This window comes from Arvicanthis niloticus, chromosome X, assembly GCF_011762505.2.
Source record: "Arvicanthis niloticus isolate mArvNil1 chromosome X, mArvNil1.pat.X, whole genome shotgun sequence".
In the NCBI taxonomy this organism is placed as follows: domain Eukaryota; kingdom Metazoa; phylum Chordata; class Mammalia; order Rodentia; family Muridae; genus Arvicanthis; species Arvicanthis niloticus.
In genome coordinates this window covers 30,788,617-30,809,124 of record NC_047679.1, presented here as the reverse complement: position 1 = coordinate 30,809,124, position 20,508 = coordinate 30,788,617, and positions in this window count along the sequence as shown.

Here is a 20,508-nt window from a genome sequence, read left to right as displayed (position 1 = left end):
GTTTCTTTCCTTTGTTTTGTTTTAAATTTCGTATTCCTTGCTAAATACTATACTTTGGTCCAAATGCTTTACTTTGTCTCCAAGGCCTGTTATTCTGTCTTCTGCTTACTTCATTCTACCTGTAAGGCTTTCCTTTGAGTCTTCTAGTTGGTATATTGAGCTTTTCAATTCCATCTCCATTTCAGCTTTAGTTCTCTTCAATGTTTCTGTCACTTTATTGAGTTCTGTTCTCAATTTTAGGACTGTCTTTTTCATCTTCATCTATCTTATGTTTGTGTTTTCTTCAGTATCACTCAGGTATTTATTCTCCTTAAGTTCATTCTCCTTAATTTCATTTAGCTCTTTCTTTCTGTCTTCTTTAAATTCCTTGAACTCTTTGACTAAATTTATGATTATTCTTATAAATTCTATATCCTCAGTTTCATCTAGATCATTCAGCTTGGCAAAAATTTCTCATTGACTGATAGGTCTGAAATAATACATGTTTTTGTGATGCTGTCTGGATGTATGTACTTCTTTTGTACATACTGGTTGTGGCAGGAGAGAGGATTTATGGGCAGGTTGAGCCTAAAGGTTGGATATATTGTAAGTGGAATGAAGTCAGTTGGATAGAGTGGACTAGGCTAATGTGCAGAACGTGTGTCCTGCTCTGAGACTAGAGTGTGGAGGTAGATTTGGCTGGGAAGAAAGGTTGGAAGTAGATACAATTTTTAACACTGATATCAAGGGACATACCTCTTCCTATATTTTTTGCCTTTCTTATTGGTTGAGACTATAAATAGTCCCAAGATTTTTTGTGTCATTATTATGTCATACATAGACAAAGCATATGTTTTCTTAACATTTTGTCTTAATTTTTATTAAATTGGTTATTTGAAAATCTAAATGTAATGCTTGATTAAATGTAATTATACGTTTTGTAACTTTCTTCTGTTTGCTTTAGTATTTTTATCTCAGACTGAAAAGTATCCCATTTAAAAACATTACCTTTATTATCATCTTGTTTTCAAGCTACTGTGATCCAATGATTTCATAAATTCTACTCCAAAAATTCAAAGTCAATAGAGAAAATGAATGTAGAGCAAGTAGTGTTTATTTTCAAATATAACCACCATGGATTCATGAAAGAAGCAGCAATATTCATTTGGAAGCTTCAATTTCAGTGGAAATGAGTATTGGTTATGTTGAAAAAGAAATCTAGTGCTGTTTTCATTTCATGTTTTATTCCATAAACCATATTATTAATCAAATTAACTTTAATTGAAGTACACATGGATAGCTTTTCTTATTAAAAACTGTGAAGAATGCTAAGTTGCAAATATATTACTTAATGTGAAAGCATATTTGAAACACTGAAGAATTAACATTTATAGGTCAAATACTTTAAACAAGTGAACAGCACTTTCTTCTGCAGAAACATAAATTTAAAAGCTCAATGATTCTTCCACTAAATTAGTCACAAATATTTTTTTTTGGTCATGATAAAAATAAATTTCTAATCACTCAGAGATTTCTATAAACAAACATCATTAAATTTAGAACATTTTACTCTTACTTCATTAGATTGTTCATTGCTTTCTTCCATTTTTCAGCATGAGATTATTCTCTGGACCAGGTTCAAGGTTCATGAGAGTGAATCCTTATCACAACATTGCCAAATGTGGCTTAAAAGTTGAAAGGCTATGATGTAATGAGTGCTGCCAGGGAAATAATCAAGTTGCTGAGGAAATAATTTGGGGATAGAACTGGAAACCTTTGATTTACAGAACCACAGCACTATAGTATGTTGATATTTTAGGGTTGGATAAGGACATTTATTTTTTCAAAATTCCTATCAACTGTTCCTGAAATGGTAGTCCTTCACATTACCAAAATATACATTTATGGGTGTAATTATTTCTTATTCAACAAGACTTCTACTCAATTCTTATGTATACTTTTGCACTCTTAAAAATCAGAAATGGGGGGATCTCCAGGACAGGCCCCACAGTGTCTATGGGGGTGACTGTAGCTGAGACTCTTAGAAGTGATGGATATGGATCCTGAAGTGGCCACTTTCTATAGCCAGGCAGGACTCTAAGTGGAGGGATAAGGACAGCCACCCACCCACAAAACCTTTGACCAAAAATGTGTCTTGTCTACAAGATGTGCAGGGACAAACACAGAGCAGAAACAAAGGGAATGGCCAACTAATGACTGGCCCAAATGGAGACCCATTTCATGGGCAAGAACCAACCACCCCTGACACTATTAATGATGCTCTGTTATGCTTGCAGACAGCAGTCTAGCATAATTGTTCTCTAAGAGGCTCCAACCCACAGCTGACTGTAACAGATGCAGAGACCCACAGCCAAACATTAGATGGAGCTTGGGAAGTCTTATAGAAGAGTTAGGGGAAGGATTGATGGACCCAAAGAGGACAAGGACTCCACAGGAAGAACAAGAGAGTCAGCTAACTCTGGAGGGCTCCCAGAGACTGAGCCATCAACCAAAGAGCAGGCATGCACTGGACCTAAACACCCCCCACATATAGTAGATATGCAGCTTTGTCTTCGTGGGGGTCCCTCTGGAGCAGAGGCTGTCCCTGACTCTGTTGCCTGTCTTTGGATCTTGTTCCCCCAACTGGGCTGCCTTGTCTGGCTTCAGTGGGAGAATATGTGCCTAGTCTTACAGTGATGAGCTGTGGGGAGTTGAGGTTAGGGAATGGGGGTTGTACCTAGGGGTACTTTCCTTTATCAGAGGAGAGGGGAGCATCTTACTGGGAGGAGAGGTGGGGTTGATATTGGGATGTAATGTAAATAAATACATTTTTAAAAATAAAAGATAATTAATCATACAATTACCAAGCAAAACTCACTTCTTATCCTTTGAAAGCCACTAAAATAGATATATGCCATTTGAAATTCAGTGAAGATATTACCTAGAAGACCAGAGTTAGATGGTTTATGTTTGAGAACTTCAATGCTGAAATCATTTTTTAAAAGTTAGATAATTTCTTCTGTTTGAATTTGGAATGAATATGCAAAAAGAAGAATGAATAATCTAGTAGTCATGTCTGAACTCTGCAGCTAGAGGCTAGTGTTGACTACATCCACATCTGAGTCTTAGATGGATGGCTAAACCCAAGATTAGAGAAATCCCAAAGTAATTCAAAATGTCTGCCTTCATTATTATTAGGGAGCAAGCTAAGTTTCGTTAATCACACATTAAGAGAATTTTCAAAACATCACAATAACTCTTTTTTTGCCATGTGACAACATAATGATAGTTGATAAAATTTGGAAACATTCTATTTAATATTATTACTTTGCCTGTTAGTCTCTTAGATTTCCTTTTGTTTCTTTTCTTTTTCAAAAATATTTGGCTTTTTTTGAAATTGTGAAAATACTTAATGCTTCATCAAGATGTCTTTGAGAAAAAGTCAATGCCATATAACTGATACTCAAAACTTGTAATAATACTAAAAGTCATTGAAAATTAAGATGGCATAAGAGATCATTGCTTTTATCTGTATTTCAGCTAAAATGGCTTTCAATTCATGTTCTGTGAACTTTCTATATCAATTTTTGGTTCTTTCTTCACATATTTATAAATGAATTCTGTGATTCTCATGATAATAGTGATAGTAATTTAAATCAAGAGAGTAAATAACTGTCAGTTCTCATGGCAACACCTGCTGAAAATATTTGCGAGGGACTGTAATATATATTACACTGTTAAATGTTCATGTGTGTTTATGCTTACTGAAAAGCTAACTCTGGGAGTGAAAATGGCTCTCTTGTCTCAGACTTGGACAAATTTATTTCAAGTATCCTCCAAAACTCTCTGTCCTAGGGTAAGCTGACCCCTCTAACTCTATGACAGGGAGAAAAGAAAACTGCCAAAGTAAAACACTGTGTCCTCAAGAACAGAGAAAAGGTGAATCATTTCTAACAGAGGTTATTATTTTCCCATGATATAAAACTGCCTGCAGTGGAAAAGCCTGAAGCTCAGCCATGGGGAAATTGCTCTGCTCTGCTGAGCTTGGAAAACTCTCCGTCAGGAGTACCAGCATGACTATTCTAGCCTCGCTTCCTCAATTCTTTCTGCTGGACTTTGTAAGCACCCAATCTCATGATGTTATCAGCTGCATTTATAATGTCTAGTATTCCACATACAAGAAACCTAGAGTAGTCTGATTGAGAGATCAAACAAAAGTAAACAAAACAAAACAGACAGTAAGCAGCTCATCTGTCATCATAAAATACATCCTGACCACATCCTCCTGCCTCTCCTGCTCCTCCCAGTTCCCTGCTCTCACTTCTCTTCTCCTCCTAATCCACTGCTCCTCTGTTTCCCTGAAGAAAGGAGCAGGCCTCTCAGGGATAGCAACATAACCTGGTAAACAAGATACAATAAAGACTAGGCACAAACCCTTGTATCAACTTCTGCTTGCTACATGCTTAATAAATTCACTTATTCTAAACTGAAAGTACAGCTTGTGTAGATTAGTCTCTATATAGAACAGGTTCACACCTTCATCATTTTCTGGAGAAACAAATTCACAACAGAAAAAAAGTTATTAAATTTTTACACATCACTTATTGTTCAGTACATTGCAAATTACTCAAAAATTAATGCCTTAAAACATTTATTATCTCACCATTACTATGAGTTTAGAATCTGGGCACAGTTTAGCTGGCCTTCTGGCCCACAGATTCTCATAAAGCTACAATCAAGATGGTAACAAAGACTGTGTCACTTTAGGCTCAACTAAGGAAGCACGGGCCCTACAAGTTCACTTAAATAGCCCCAACAACAGAATTCTTTTTTTTTTTTTTTTTTGGTTTTGTAAAATGTATTTTATTAGATGTAATATATGCTGTGTTTTTTGAACACTTGAGTTATTTCTGTTTGCCTAATACCTACTTTATTTCCATAATTTATTTTTTATTCACATTAAATCCCAAATGAAGTCCCCCTCCCTTCTCTGTTCAAGTCCTGCTCTTGGAAATCCCTCCCCCTCCCCATTACCCACTCCTGTTCTCCTCAGAGAAAGGGAAGTCCCTGGGATCCAGGGACATCTAGTCCCAGTAGGACTAAGTACCTCCTTTTCTACTGAGGCTCAACCAGGCAGTCCAGGTAGGGGAAAGGGATTCAATGACAGGCAACGGGATCAGAGACAGCCCCCACTCTAATTGTTAGGGGACCCACACAAAGACCAAGCTGCACATCTGCTGCTCTTTAGTTGGTAGTTCAGGTTCTGTGAGCCCCACTGGGCCCAAGTTAGTTGACTCTGTAGGTCTTCCTGTGGTGCCCTTGACCCCTCGGGTTTTTCTCATGTTGCTGGATGAAGCTTCTCCAGAGTCAGTTATGTTAGGTTCATATCTGCAAGCATAGCAAAGTATAATTAATAGTGTCAGGGGCTGGCTTTCTTGCATGGTATGGGTCTCATGTTGGGCTAGTCATTGGTTGGCTGTTCTTTCAGTCTCTACTCTATCTTTATTCCTACACCTTGTAGGCAGGACAAATTTTGGATTGAAGGTTTTGTGGGCAGGTTGATGACCTCCTCTTTACACTGGAAGTCCTGCCTAGCTACAAGAGGTGGCCACTTCAGTTTCTATGTGCACCACTGCTAGGTGTCTCAGCTAGAGACACCCCATAGTGTCCTATAACTTCCCCCATCCCAGGTATCCAGAGATGCCCCCCACTGATTTCCATTCTCACTCTCGGCCCTCTCCAGACCGACCCCCTCTCCCCAGAACCGATCCCTATTTTTTTATCCCTCCTCAGTCCCTCCACCACTCAGTTCCCTCTCTCCATCCACCTCTGATGACTACTTTGTTTCCCCTTCTGAGTGAGATTCACATATCTTCCCCTAGACCCTCCTCTCTCAGCTCCAAGCCAATGACTATTCTTGGTTGTCAACTTGCTTACATGTGGAAATTAACTAAAACCAAAGCTTCTATCTGGGCACAACTGTGAAGGCTTTGTCTTGATTCGGAAATTTGGAGTCAGAAAATATACCCTAAATCTGGGCCACACCTTCTGGTGGCAACCTATATAAAAAGGTATGAAAGAAGGATGCTTTTACTTTTTCCTTCATACCATCACTCTGGCTGGCAATGTTCAGCTAGCCTGCTGCAGATACATTCCTTAATGGGTATTAGAATATACTTCTTCAGGAGTCCAATGTATACTGAAAACCAACTGAGACCCTCAGGAACTGAATAACTATTGGATTTTTTTTTGACTTTTTGTCAGGAGACCATAGCCTGTAAGCCATTCTAAAAATCCCCCATATGTAATTTATTCTATAAGTTCTATTTCTCTAGAGAACCCTAACTAGTATACTAGGTGAGCCCCTCAATAGAGCATCTCACAATGTGGCAGCAATCTTCCCTCTAAGCAAGCAAGCAAGAAAATGAAAAAAAGAAATGAAAGACAAAATCTATGCTCTTTATGTTAATTATGACAGCCCATTCTCCTCCTATATTATATTTATAGGAAGCAAATTATTTAGCCTTATGTATTCTTGAGGAGAGATTATAAAAGGCTACAGATATGCAGAGGCAGAGCTGAATGGGAACCATTAAGTTGTTTCCAATTACATGTCTTAATGGAAAGATAATACATTATTTTGAATTAAACTTTTATAACTTGATATAAATATTTCTTTCCCCCTGATTAGGCTTATAGAGAGTGAGTTAAATTGTAAGATATCTTCCCAGAGTTCTTTAAAGCTGCGGCCACCTTTGATGATTTAGAGCTAGGAGACTCTTTCAGGTCATCAATCATTTTTCAAAAGGAAGCTTCTTTTTCTGACTTTTCAACCATTTAGACTTTATTATACAGTGCTGAAGAATTATAAACTTATGAGGAGTCATAATACCTTTTCCCTCATATTTAGAATGTTTTTAACTCTGTGATTTCTGTATCTGTTGGAATAGATAGCTTTTCCAGTTTTATGTTTAAATTCTTATTGAACAGTGTTTTGGAAGCCTCAGTTAGCACTACTTCTCAGACATAAGAAAACAAACAATAATAATAATAATAATAATAATAATAATAATAATAATAATAATAAACAAAGACACTTTATTGTATCTTTAAAAATAGTTGGAATGAACAAGCACAGTCCCAATAAGGTTAGAAAAGAAAGGTGCTGGCATACTTATGAGATAAAATACAAGTTTTAAAAATAGTAAATATAATTATTAATATTAAAATGTAAAATATTAATAATTTATAAATAGGCATGGGGAAAAGTAGACTATGAGAGGAAAAGTATAGGGCATAAGGTATGCTAAATAATAATAAGACAAAACAAAATAAATGAATTAGTAGAAGACAAAATAAAGAAAGAGCAAAAGAAAAGAAAGAAAGAGGGAGAAAGAGACAGAGAGAGGCAGAGAAGGCCAGTCAATGTTTCTCCTTAATGAAGGGATGGAATATAGAAATGTTGTATTTTGTTACCTAGGTCTATAATTTTGTAGCTTGCTTGGTGGAACAAACAAGCAGGTTATATTCTGTCTGATAGATAAGCATGTTAGACCAGACAAGAGTCTTAAACTGCCTTTCATGTACAGGCATGCTACTATGGTGACTGCTGGTTTGAATTCCTGTCAGTGGTCTCCAAATGCATGCATGACAACATGCCAACTATAGAAGCCATCCTTAAGCTGCTTCTGCCAGTTGAACCCACAGACAACCTGGTCAGATGCTTCCTGGAACTAGGGGCACTCTACCAGTTCATATGTAGGCATGGGAAATTACCTTGAACAGTGAATTCAGATCAATTAAGTGTCTTTGGGACTCTGAGGAGGGACAACAAAATAAAGCCTTATGCAATGGAGGGCAAGTTGGGTTGATCATTTGTGCCCTGACAACAGTGGTTGTTGCCTTAGATGTCTACATGTATTTACACACATGTTGTCTTATTCCTATTCCTAGAGGACAGCCTGAAGTTCCCAAATGTTGCCATCCTGGACTTACCTCTCCAGTGAGTGTAGAAATTCCTGTTTTTGAATTTGTATCCAAGTGACAAATAATTTTCTAGGGCCCAGGGTAATTCTCAAGATGATCTATTGCTTTACCTAGGAAGAGGGGAGGAATTTGAAGATATAGACATGCTGGACTTATTTTCCTTTTATTCAAAATGATTGATTGTAAGAACTTTTTAAAGATGGTTCCTCATCAATAAATGTGGTTAATATCCCCAGTGAGTCTCCATTGGTGAGAACTAACTTTTTGTTTGTAAGTAGATGTCAGTTGGAGATAGCTTTTTAATTAGGGCTAAGAGCTTCTGTCTACTCTCCCCTCTCAGCACTGGGATCCTTTCAGAGGGAAACCTGTGCAGAGTTTGTATATACTGCCACAGTCTCTGTGACTATGTTCATATGTGCATAAGAACTGCTGTGTAAGACTGAAAATAGGGGGAGGAAGGCTTCTCAGCATCTGCCACTGTTCAAAGATTAAAGACTTCTGTCTTAATATTTTTTCAAGGTACCAGATTATAGTCTACTGAGCTCACTGAGGTTTTCCACCTTTCTTCCTTCCTTCCTTCCTTCCTTCCTTCCTTCCTTCCTTCCTTCCTTCCTCCCTCCCTCCCTTCCTTCCTTTCTTTCCTTCTCTCTCTCTCTCTCTCTCTCTTTCTTTCTTTCTTTCTTTTTTTCTTTCTTTCTTTCTTTCTTCCTTTCTTTCTCTAAAAAAACCCATCAAGGGATATTTTTTCTACTTTCACACACTGCCTAGTACCCAATGTTTATGAATTGTTTCTTTTGTTAATCTAAAGTTTTTCCTCTATCAACTGTTTCCTATGACTTTCTAGGCTTCATCAACTCTCCTTGTAGCCATGTATCTTATTATTTGTTTCAGGATAGAAGTGATACCAGAAAGTACTAGGTATCTCTAATATGTTGCCAAATTCTAATGGTTATTTTTTCTTCGTTTGACAAAGTAAGTTTTTAAACATGTTTTGGGTCCTAAAAAGTATATAGCATGTTACAAAATCATGAACTTGAGAGGCAGATATACCTGAATTTGGACATCAGTTTTGCATTTTCCAGTTATATATATATATGGACAAATAATTTAGTTCTCTGAATTCAAATTTTTTTTATCAGTGACCTCTCAAGTTTATTATAAAGGTTAGATGATAAAATGTATGCAAAATCGCCCACTCAGAGCAAGCCCAAGTTGGTAATTCATTTCATTGCCAGAACTGGACTAAAGCAAACCGAACTCAGCTAGTACATCAAAAGTTCTTACAATGTAATTTAAATAAACCTTTAATTTAATATATTTCAGGAATTTAAGGCTGGTTTAACATATGTAGAGTATAGCATGTACATACAGACTCAAGGACAAAAAACCCTCATATCAGTAGAGGCAGAAGTATTCTTAAAGAAAATTCTATGTTCATTCATGACAAAAAGTCCTGAAGAAACTAAAAATAAAAGAATCATACCTCAATTTGATTTAAAAAAAAATAAGTATGACAAATGAATAACCAACCGCACACTGAATGGGAACAAAGTAAAATCATTTCCTCTAAAATCAAGAAGAAGACAAGAGTACAGTTTTTCACCTAAGAAAACATATATTGTGGTTGGTTGTATTATATATTGCTACAGTCATATTAGAACATGAGTATTGGTCAGTTCACTGAGTCTACATACTTCATACTGTGCTACAGCAAACAACATTGATATTCCAATATGACAGTAGATGTGAATTATATTAACTCATTATATGAAATCTTATTTGACATTTTTCATCTAAGAAAACATATACTGTGGTTGGTTGTATTATATATTGCTATGACTAATTTAAATGTTGTCTTATCTGCTTAAATATGACTATTAAAAACACAAAAGATGCCAAAATTATCTCTCACTAGAGTTAAACATTGACATTTTGAAGATTCATTTGCACTCCCTATAGCCTGGAGTAACTGCAGAAACAAGAAAGTAAAAATAATGGGTCTATTACTGAGATAGGTCTAGGCAGTGAGCAATAACATGGAGAATAGCAGGGTACAAGAATCTGATCAGGAAAATACAAAAGGGGGATGATTAGAAGGATGGGGAAGGAAAATACAGAAGAAGGAGGGAGGATGGCAAAATAACAATAACATCTTTAAAGGAATTAAGGAATCATACTAGTAACCATTTATCTAAAAAATAAGCATACAACTATACATATAGTCTTAGGGTTTTAGTGCTGTGAAGAGACACTCTAACCAAGGCAGATCTTACTTTTTTATTGGATATTTCATTTGCATTTCAGATGTTATCCCCTTTCCCCATTTTCATCCCACTCAGAAACCCCACCCACCCACTCTCACCTCCCCACCCTCGAGTTCCCCCACACTGAGGCATCCAGCCTTCATGGGACCAAGGACTTCTTCTCCCACCTATGCCTGACAAGGCCATTCTCCCTTACATATACAGCTGGGCCCCACCCTATGTGCTCCCAGGCTGGTGGTTTAGACCCTGGGAGCTCTGGTTGGTTGGTATTGTTGCTCTCTTCATGGGGCCACAAACCCTTTCAGCTTCTTCAGTCTTCTCTCTAACTCCTCCATTGGGAAACTCTTGATCAGTTCAATGATTAGCTGTGAGCATCTGCCTCTGTCAGACTCTGGCAGACCTCTAAGGAGACAGCTATATCAGGCTCCTGTCACCATGCACTTCCTGGCATTCACATTAGCATCAAAGACAGATTTTATAAGGACAACATTTAATTGGAGCTGGCTTACAGGTTCAGAGATTCAGTCCATTTTTATCAAGGTGGGAATATGGCAGTGCCCAGGAAGGCATGGTTCTAGAGCTGAGAGTTCTACATCTTCATTGAAAGGAAGCCAGGAGCAGACTGTTTTCAAGCAGCTAGAAGTAGGGTCTTAAAGCCCACTCCTACCATGACACACTTCCTCGAACAAGGTCACACCTACTCCAACAATGCAACACTTCTTAATATTGCCACTCCCTGGGCCAAGCATATTCAAACTATATATATAGGAAGTTCTTGTTTCTAAAGACAATGCACTCCAAAAACATGGTCCAGAGATGTCTGAGCTGAGACCTATCTAAATGCTTCCTGAGGAATAGCTTTCATGGTACCAGAAGTTGCCATACAAGCTTCCAAAGGAGGCAGGCAACTTACCCAGCTATGATGCCTATTAAATAGATCACTGACCAGCATGACATGATAACTCTAAGAGTATAGTAGTGGTACACATTTCTTGGTAGTAACTAATAGCTCTATAATTGGACTTAAGGCCCACTAAACAAGAGGAGAGTAATGCCTGGTCCTGGAAACTTAATGAACTACTCAGTGTTAGTAAAGTCATATATATCAGAGAAGTTAGGACCACTACTTTGTTAAACCAGCATAATCCTTAACAACAATCTAAATATTTTTTTCATTTAAACACAGGTAGGTGTAGTCTTTACCCCTCATCAAGAAAACTTCACTTTGCAACAAAATAGTCTACTACAGAAAATTACAACCAATAAAAATGCAGAGTTGTAGAGCCCAGTCCCCATGGAAGAAGGATCTACAAAACACTCCTGCAATTTAGGCTCAGTGAACACTGCAAATAATGGGACAGAAAGATTGTTAGAGCCAGAAGTTCAAGGAGTTTGCTAGAAAATTGTGTATCTTAGCAATATCAGCAGCTGCATTCATAGATTCTCACCAACATGACTGCCCAAATGTGAGCTGAACAAAAAGTACACCAATAAACACGCCAAAATGAACCGAGGGGCCTCAATCCTATGCATTGAACTATAGGCAACTAAGGAATGCTGAGAGTGGGAGAGTCTTCCCCAAGGGAGAGCACAGCAATTGTTTATTCAATACCAAATAGTCAGCCCTGAAAATATATATACAAGTAACATGCAGGCTGAGCAGGTTATATTTAGGAATGTTTGTGCATGTATACAATTGTGTAAACAACAATTCATAAAATAAAGACCATGAATTTGAAAGAAAGCAAGAAGGGGTATGTGAGAGGATTTGAAGAGAGAAAAGGCAATAGAGAAATGTGATCATACTATAATCTCAAAGATACAAAATAATAAAATAAAACAAGAATTTGTTTTAAGTGAAATCATACTTATGCCATCCCTTTCACCTTAAACCAATTATCTACTTGCCCTTATTCTCCTACTTGCTAAAATGCTGTAGGAGTCTGTCATTGCCTATTAAGAGCGAAACAGTACTATCCTTCTGTTTATCCTAGCATAAATGACAGTCTCCTAAAAGAGGAGATTCACATCTGAAATAAGGATTCATAAAGACAAGCCAAGGAAATTAAAAACAAGATGAAAGGCTCGGGATATCAATCATGTTTTCCAGTACTTGTTTCTGGAGTAGTGAATTAAAGTAAGTCTCCATGTTGAGAAATAAAATGAAGATCAACAGCCTGATTTTGGCTCATTTTATTTTCTTCATCTGAAAGCCAATAAAAAGTCATGATCATGGAATGACAAGAATGAGATAAAACAAGAATTCATTATTGGATGATTAATGCATACCAGAGACTTATATATTATTATTATCAAGATCGCCTTGTGGATTAGGAAAAGGTAGTCTTGCAGAGCTCAGTAACTTAATTAAGGACACACAAAAATAGATCTAGTATACAAACCTCTGTCTCTTTCTACCTCTGCTAATATTGCCTGAATATTATCAGCCAACTCATGTGATTTTAAAAACACCATGGGGGAAAATGTAGTTGTGGAACTCGAGAGACAGGTGAGAATTTAAGAGTGCTTCCTGCTCTTCCAGAAAGCCAAGTTTGGTTCACAACATCCACAACATATGGCTCATAGCTACCTATAATACCAGTTCTAAGGGACCCAACATCCTCTTGTAGCCTCCGAGGTTACCTGCACATATATGACACACACTCATACAGATACACACTTATGCATAAAAAATAAGTTAAAACTCTTTTAAAATATAGTTACTAGTCTTCCATTTATGTGACAAAATACTTGAGATTAAAAAGAGGAACCTTTTAATTGGCTTATGATTTCAAAGGTATTAATTCCAGTTTGGTTGCTTCTGTTGCTTCAGTTCATGTGGTGAGATAGTATATTGTGACAGAAAGGTATGCTGGGGCCGGGCAGTGGTGTTGCACGCCTTTAGTCCCAGCACTTGGGAGGCAGAAACAGGCAGATTTCTGAGTTCAAGGCCAGCCTGGTCTATAGAGTGAGTTTCAGGACAGCCAGGGCTATACAGAGAAACCCTGTCTCAAAAAAAACAAAACAACAACAACAACAAAAACAAAACAGAAAGAAAGAAAGAAAGAAAGAAAGAAAGAAAGAAAGAAAGAAAGAAAGAAAGAAAGAAAGAAAATCAGACACAGTAGCATACATGTCTATAACTATAACAAAAAAAAAAGGTATGGTGGACAAATCTGCCCACTCCTGGTGGCCAGGCAGTGGGAAGTGAGAGTCTAGAGACATAATATTTAAAGTTCACTTGACTCAGGATACTATGTAAAGCTGTTCTCCTCACTACCAATGTCTTCTAACATCACCTATTAATAACCCATTCAGCTACCAACCCATCAAATTAATTCACTAGTGAAGTTAGCAAACTTGTGACCCTACGAATTTCAGTCATATCACTGAACAGGGAACAACCTTTCAAAATCTGAGCCCTTTAGGGAGCAATTCATGTTCTAATCACAACAGAGTATTTATTGGAAAAAGACTTAAAACTAAAATTAGTACACAAATGCCATTAAAGGTAATTTGCCAAGTGCCATTTTACCAAATTAATCATTTGCCAGAATTAGCAATTCACCCAAACCTAAAGTTTGTGTTTAAATACTATAAAAACTAAAAAGGAAAAAAAATTAATGAATGTACTGATGTATACATACATTCATATGCATCTATTTGAGAATATGGTTAGAGTTTCTAGATATTTTTCATAATTATATTTCTTATGAATGTTAAAAATTGTTAGATTTTAAAAGGTTATGTTTATCTATGTCCCTTAGGCTTTGACTTAACATTTCTTAAAATGTTACTAAGAAGAGTATAGTTGTAGTATATAGTAATTGGATTCACCCAAGATTGTTCTTAAGACATACTTATGGCATCAATGGAACTATAAATTCTCACAAAGTAATCCTGCAAGTTTCAATGTGATTAGAAACCACCCAGAATAGTCACATGAACCTTAATCTGCAGCATATAAGATCTTGTTAAAATATAGATTATATTATATCAATTTTTTTCAACTTTGGGGTATCTTTGTATGATTTGGATTCAGAAAGTTAGTATGACCATTAAAAAGAAAAAGACTAAAGAGTCTTACATAGAATCCCAGACATTTTAAATAGAACCTTATACCACAACCATAGTGTCAATAGAATAAATCAAACTGGGTATATGTTTAGTTCAAATTGCCACAATGTACACATTTATTTCCTGTTCAATAAGTGAATGTGAAACTAGTTCAAAAACATAAGATTCAAATAATACCTGTTGTCTGGAAGGATCTCAATTTGTTATAAAATAATTAATAGACTTATAATCGGTACCCAGGTTTTAATGTATTTCGAATGTATGTCTTAGTCTAATTTAAATGCAAGAATTTTGCCAATTTAGCAGATGGCTCTACGTGTAAGTAATCAAAAGAACAGGAAGAATTAGAAGTGTATACATCACTTAGATTCCTGTATAAGGGCATATTCAGGAAGAATAAAGAAAGAAATTTATGTAAAGTCAGGAAATGAGAAAAAATCATGTAAAATTTAAATTCAGAAATTTAGCAGACATTTTAAAAGAAAATACTGGAATGCAATTACTCTATTTTAAATACTAGAACATGTATGGGAGTTTCAAACTTTACACAGTTATTCAGATCTTGTTATTTTGGGAAGTAACTTACATATTTGGATTATTTGAAGGTCTTCCAGTGTTTCAGAGAGACTGGCAAGGCTGGTGCCTACTACACTCAACAAAACCTAGAATTCAGCTGTATTAGTGACATATTTAACAGAATACATAAAATAAATGAAAACCACTTTTATCCAAGTAAAATTTAATACTATCAGCATAATTTAATATTTTTATAGCTGTAGATGATGATATGCATTTTTCTGATAGAAATAGTAAATTTTATTAATATAAATTAGGTAAAAATTATAATGGATAACGTATCTCTATCCTACTTTTCAAAATCTCTAACATGAGCATATTTAATCGAATGAAATAAAAACAGGTACTTCAAGTTGTCATGAATTGCTAAAGCTCCATTATTATGCAATAACTCTAAGTATTCATGTTTCTAACTGCTAAAAAATGTATGAACATATTTTATGCTGAGAGCTCAGGCAGACTTAGTACAGCAGATGGTATCACTGTTTTCCTCAAACTGTTTAGATTAGTGACAAAATAATAAAGTATCTTTTTGCTTTTGTCTTATTATCCAAATCTGTATCTGTTTAAAGATTAGTTATATTAATACCTAAGGGAAATCTTACACATACAGAATGTCTAAAACAAAGGTCAGTGTAATTGAGAGGGTGAAATGTGTCACATATGTGTGATTCTAATTTGGATAACGGCATATCAACTCACTAAATCTACTTTCACATAAATCCATACTATTCACAATGTAGTCTAATAGAAAATCAATGACTTGGAGCTTGTTAGAAATGCACAATCTGAAGTTCTATAGGGAGCTGTAGGTGCAGAATCTGCATTTTAACAAGATCTTAAATGGTGCAGATTAAGGTTCATATGACTATACTTGGTGGTCTCTAGTCACATTAAATCTTGCAGGATCACTTTATGAGGTATTATAGTTCCATTGATGCCATAAGGATGCCTTAAGAAAGTCTAGAATATATCCAATTAATATATACTACAACTATACTCTTCTTAGTAACATTTTAACATATATACACATATATGTATTTATATACACATAAGATATAAAGATCCCCAGGAGGGTAAACATCATGAAAGTACACATGTGAATAATTAATTTGTACTTTCCCAATGTGACATTTGACCTAGTATACTAATAAATTTAACTGTTACACCCATGGTTTGGGGAAATTCATATAGGATCAATCTAACAGAATAAAACAGCATTTTCTCTGTGCATTTGCTGGAAATAGAACCCTGGGTTTACTAAATGACAGGTAAGTGTTCTACTACTGAGTTACATCTCTTGACCTCAAAACAATTATCTTAATTCAGAACCTAAAAAACCCTAAATATCCAGTTAAAAAGAAATAATACAAGATAAAAGATAGGAAAATAAAGTCAGAGAAAACATCCAATAATAGGTAAGTAGGAAGAATAAAGTCCTAAACCAGAACACTGCCTATGTCTAACTCTGTTAAATGCTGCTAATTCCATTGAATGAATTTTTGTGTTGGAACACATACCTGTTATCTCTTTGATTTTTCTGAAAAGGCATATAACATGCTATGATTGAGAAAGATAATAACATTGGGAAAAGAAAGCAGGTGAAAAGGAGTAACGCCAAAAAGCACTCTTAAACCTTTGTTTTTATTATTTTGTGCATATTTGCTTTTGCCTGTATGCATGTCTGTGCACCATGTGCATGCAATGAGCACGGAGGCCGGGAAAGGTCGCAGATCCCCTGACACTGGAGTTATAAATGATTGTGAGCTGCTATATGGTGCTGGGAATCTGAGTCCTCTAGAAAAGTTGCCAGTGCTCTTATAACTGCTAAGCCATTTCTCTAGCTCCTCCTCCTCAAAGTACTTTTGTAAAAAATATACACAAGAGGGTAAAGTGATACTTAGATTAGTAAAGATAAAGTAAATATATATTAAGATTGCTTCATTAAATTTGATTTCACCAATTTTTAAGTTCTAAATTGTTAATCAAGAGTTTCTTTTGAGTTTGCATCAATATGGAGAAAAGATAGAAAAGAAATAACCAATGGAGTATAGGGGGGTTCTCAAAACTATGAAAGTCAGTATTATTTTTATGATACTTTGTGAAATTCTACTACCTTGAAGTCTAAGTTATATATAATATAGTAATAGATATTTTTTCAAAAACATAATATACATAAATTGTAATAAAAAGGAAAAATAAATAGAACATGTTTTATAATACCTGTGTTTTGATGTGGTTAAAAATATTTAATGTTTTTCAAGAATGTGTTTTAACATATATAAGTAAGTACATGGGTAATTTACAACACATTACAATAATTGTTTAGGTGTGATAGCAGTTTGATACTTAGTGTTAACACCATACAATACAGTGCATATCCATTATTCTAACCATTAAGGATACGGGTAGCTGCAGATTGACACAGATGAGCTTATCTCTGATTCAAACACACATGCAACATTGCTTTTGAGATGTGACATTCCTGAGAAGTAAACACTAGGTGAAATTACAAAAAAAGACTATGAACCAAAATATTATCTCCTTTGCTTTTTGTATAGAAGTTATAGTTCTAGAAAATTCAGTACAAATGTGCCCTCAGTACAAAAGTGGCCTCACAAAGGCCACTTCTCTGGTATGGAGTAAGTTTCTAGGTGTATTTTCAAGTAGAATTTTGTCTGCATGAGTGTGGGTCAAGACATTAAAACCCATGAGACACAAAACACGTTTTGTATGTCAATGCCCTGTTCATTGTAGGATATCTATTGTGTTTATTACCAACAAATGCAAGTATCAAGGCAGAATCATTGTGGAAATTAGGCTGTCTCAAGTTTTGAAAGTGATTCTTACTGGCTACTCCAATTAGTGTTGTGCATCAACCACAGATAAAAGGAATTTATATTGATTGTGATACTTCCAAAGCTAATATTCTCTACATCTGTTAAAGGATAGAAACCCAGACTAGGAGCTGCTTTTCTTTAAAGGTATGGAGAGGCTGGGGAGGGTGTCGATCATTTAGGAGCTTAAGAATATATTTCTTAGCTGTTAGTTCTTTGAGGAGATGTTTACCAACATTGTTCTGAGGTTCAGACCTCTCTGATTTTAAGAGTTCCCATTTATACAATGCAACATTTTCTTTTTCATGTGACTGTTACCTAGTAAGGCCACCTGATCATTTGTTAAAATCAAGGCAAGAAAAACTGGTTCTCAGATTCATAAACTAAGTACCCATCTCATGATCAAACACTTAAGTCCACTTACTAAGTCTCTATGTCAGAAAGTTTTTTCTCACTTTATACCTTCAAAGCAGTCAAATGTCAGCATTTGATGAGACTCTCTTGTTCTACTTAGGGAGGAATAATGGAAATCATTAGAACCTAGAACACAGTTTCAGGATTTTCTCTTTCCAACAGGAAAGCAAAACTATAAAATGCCTTTGGCTTGTATCAGAGAAGTGCTAATTCCATTTACATTTTTTCTCTTAATATTAGCAAGCATACATGATAAGTGGAATTATTTTTTATAACTGTTCTTTTTCTCCCTTACAAAAGCTTTACAGTTTCATGAGGTCCCATTTATTAATTGATCTTAGTGCCTGCATGATTGGTGTTCTCTCCAGGAAGTTGTCTCCTATGCCAATTTGGTCAAACCTATTCCCAACTTTCTCTTATATCCAGTTCCATATATCTGGTTCTATGTTGAGGTCTTTGATCCACTTGGACAAGTTTTTTTTCTGGGTGGTAAATATGGATCTATTTGCATTCTTCTACATGTAGACATCCAATTAGACAAGTACCATTTCTTGAAGGTGCTGTCTTTTTCTAGTGTGTACTTTGGCTTCTTTATAAAAAATCTGATGCCCATAGGTGTGTGAACTTATATTTGGGTCTTCAGTTTAATTTCCTTCATGGGTGTGTCTTTTTATGCCAATACCATGCTTTTTTTAAAAAATTATAGCTCTATAGTATAATTTGAGGTCTAGAATGGTAATATCTCCAGCAGTTTATTATTAAGAATTGTTTTAGCTATCCTATTTATGTGTTTGTGTGTGTGTGTTTGTATTTGTGTGTGCATATACATGTATGTTATCATATGAAGCTGAAAATTGTCCTTCCAAGATCTGTGGAGAATTATGTTGGAATTTTGATGGGGAGTGCACTGAATCTGTATATTGCTTTTGGTAGGGTGACCATTTTTACTGTATTAGTCCTACCCATCTGTGAGCATAGGAGAGCTTTCTGCCTTCTGATAATAGCTTTAATAGCTTTCTTCAATGTCTTAAACTTTTTATCATGCCACTTAGTGTTCCGAGCCCCTTCCGTGTCCCCTTCGCCCGCGAAAGAGACACGTGAGGCGGTGTTTGGGTGGTTACCACAGCGAGGCTTTATTCTTGTATCAGCAGAAGTGGAAAGACCCAAAGCCCGGAAAAGGCACTGCTATATGTACCCTAGAGTGGCGTGTTCGCTTCTGATTGGCTGTTCACTCATTACCCATAATACGCCCCGGGATGGGCAGTGACTTTGGCGCGCCTTTTGCACCTGCATAGTTAGTTGTTTACTAGTGGGAGGACAGGATGCCCGCGCCATCTTGTAATGGCGAATATTATCACGCTCACGCGGCTCCTAACAACTTAGGAGTTTTTCCTGTGTCTGGTTTTCAAAAGCTTATCACTTTGGGTCTTAAGTCAGTAGGTTTGTTTTTGACAGAGCTGTGAAGTTTTTAATCATTATTTCTGTTTCTTCCTTCATTATCTCTATTTTCATGAGAATTTATAATTGATTATGACACATTGTATATGGAGGATGATTTAACATTATTCTCTAATATTTCCAGCATGTGACTTACTTCTATACTGGTGTGAATTGATGGTCTTTTATTATTGTATTATTTTCTTATTTTTAATGAACTTTTCATTATATACTAAATATTTTGTTGTTTTGTTAGGACTCTCTGTACCCTATTTGAATCTTTTTTGACTTTTAGCAGGTAATTACCATGTTCAGTAATACCATGAAGGTACTGATCTATTTTTGTGTGCTCTTGTTTCCAATGACAGTTTGATTTTCGTGGATTTTAAGTAATTTGCTCTGTTTTGCCTATCTAGTCTTTAAGATTGATTAGAAGGTTAGAGTCCTCTCAAGTTATACTGCATTTGGCATAAAATCTCTCTTGCAGGTTGTCATAGTTAGCTTTGGGTGTCAACTTCACACAAACATAGCATCCCTTGGGAAGAGGAAACCTCAATTAAGGAAGTGCCTTCATCATCTTGGCTTGTGGGTATGTCTGGGGGGTCTTAATTGCTTATTGATGTAAGAGGGCACAGCCCTCTTACCAATAAAATAGTCTTTGTGATTTTCCAGGAATTGTTGTTAGTTAAGTACTGGGCCAGTATTGAGAATAGAGAATCTAAATTAATTCTAGTCAGATGTAAATTTAGCCAGATCTCAGAGTATTTTTTTAGTGGTATTACTAAGTATAAAATTGATCTAGGGGCTATTATTAAAGTGTGTGTTTTAGATTTATTTTATAATGTCAATCTTAATTTTTTATTTGAGTTGATTAAACATCATTGTAGAAATATTCTACTCATCTTTTCTTGTTCCAACTGGGTTAGAGCTTTTGTTTT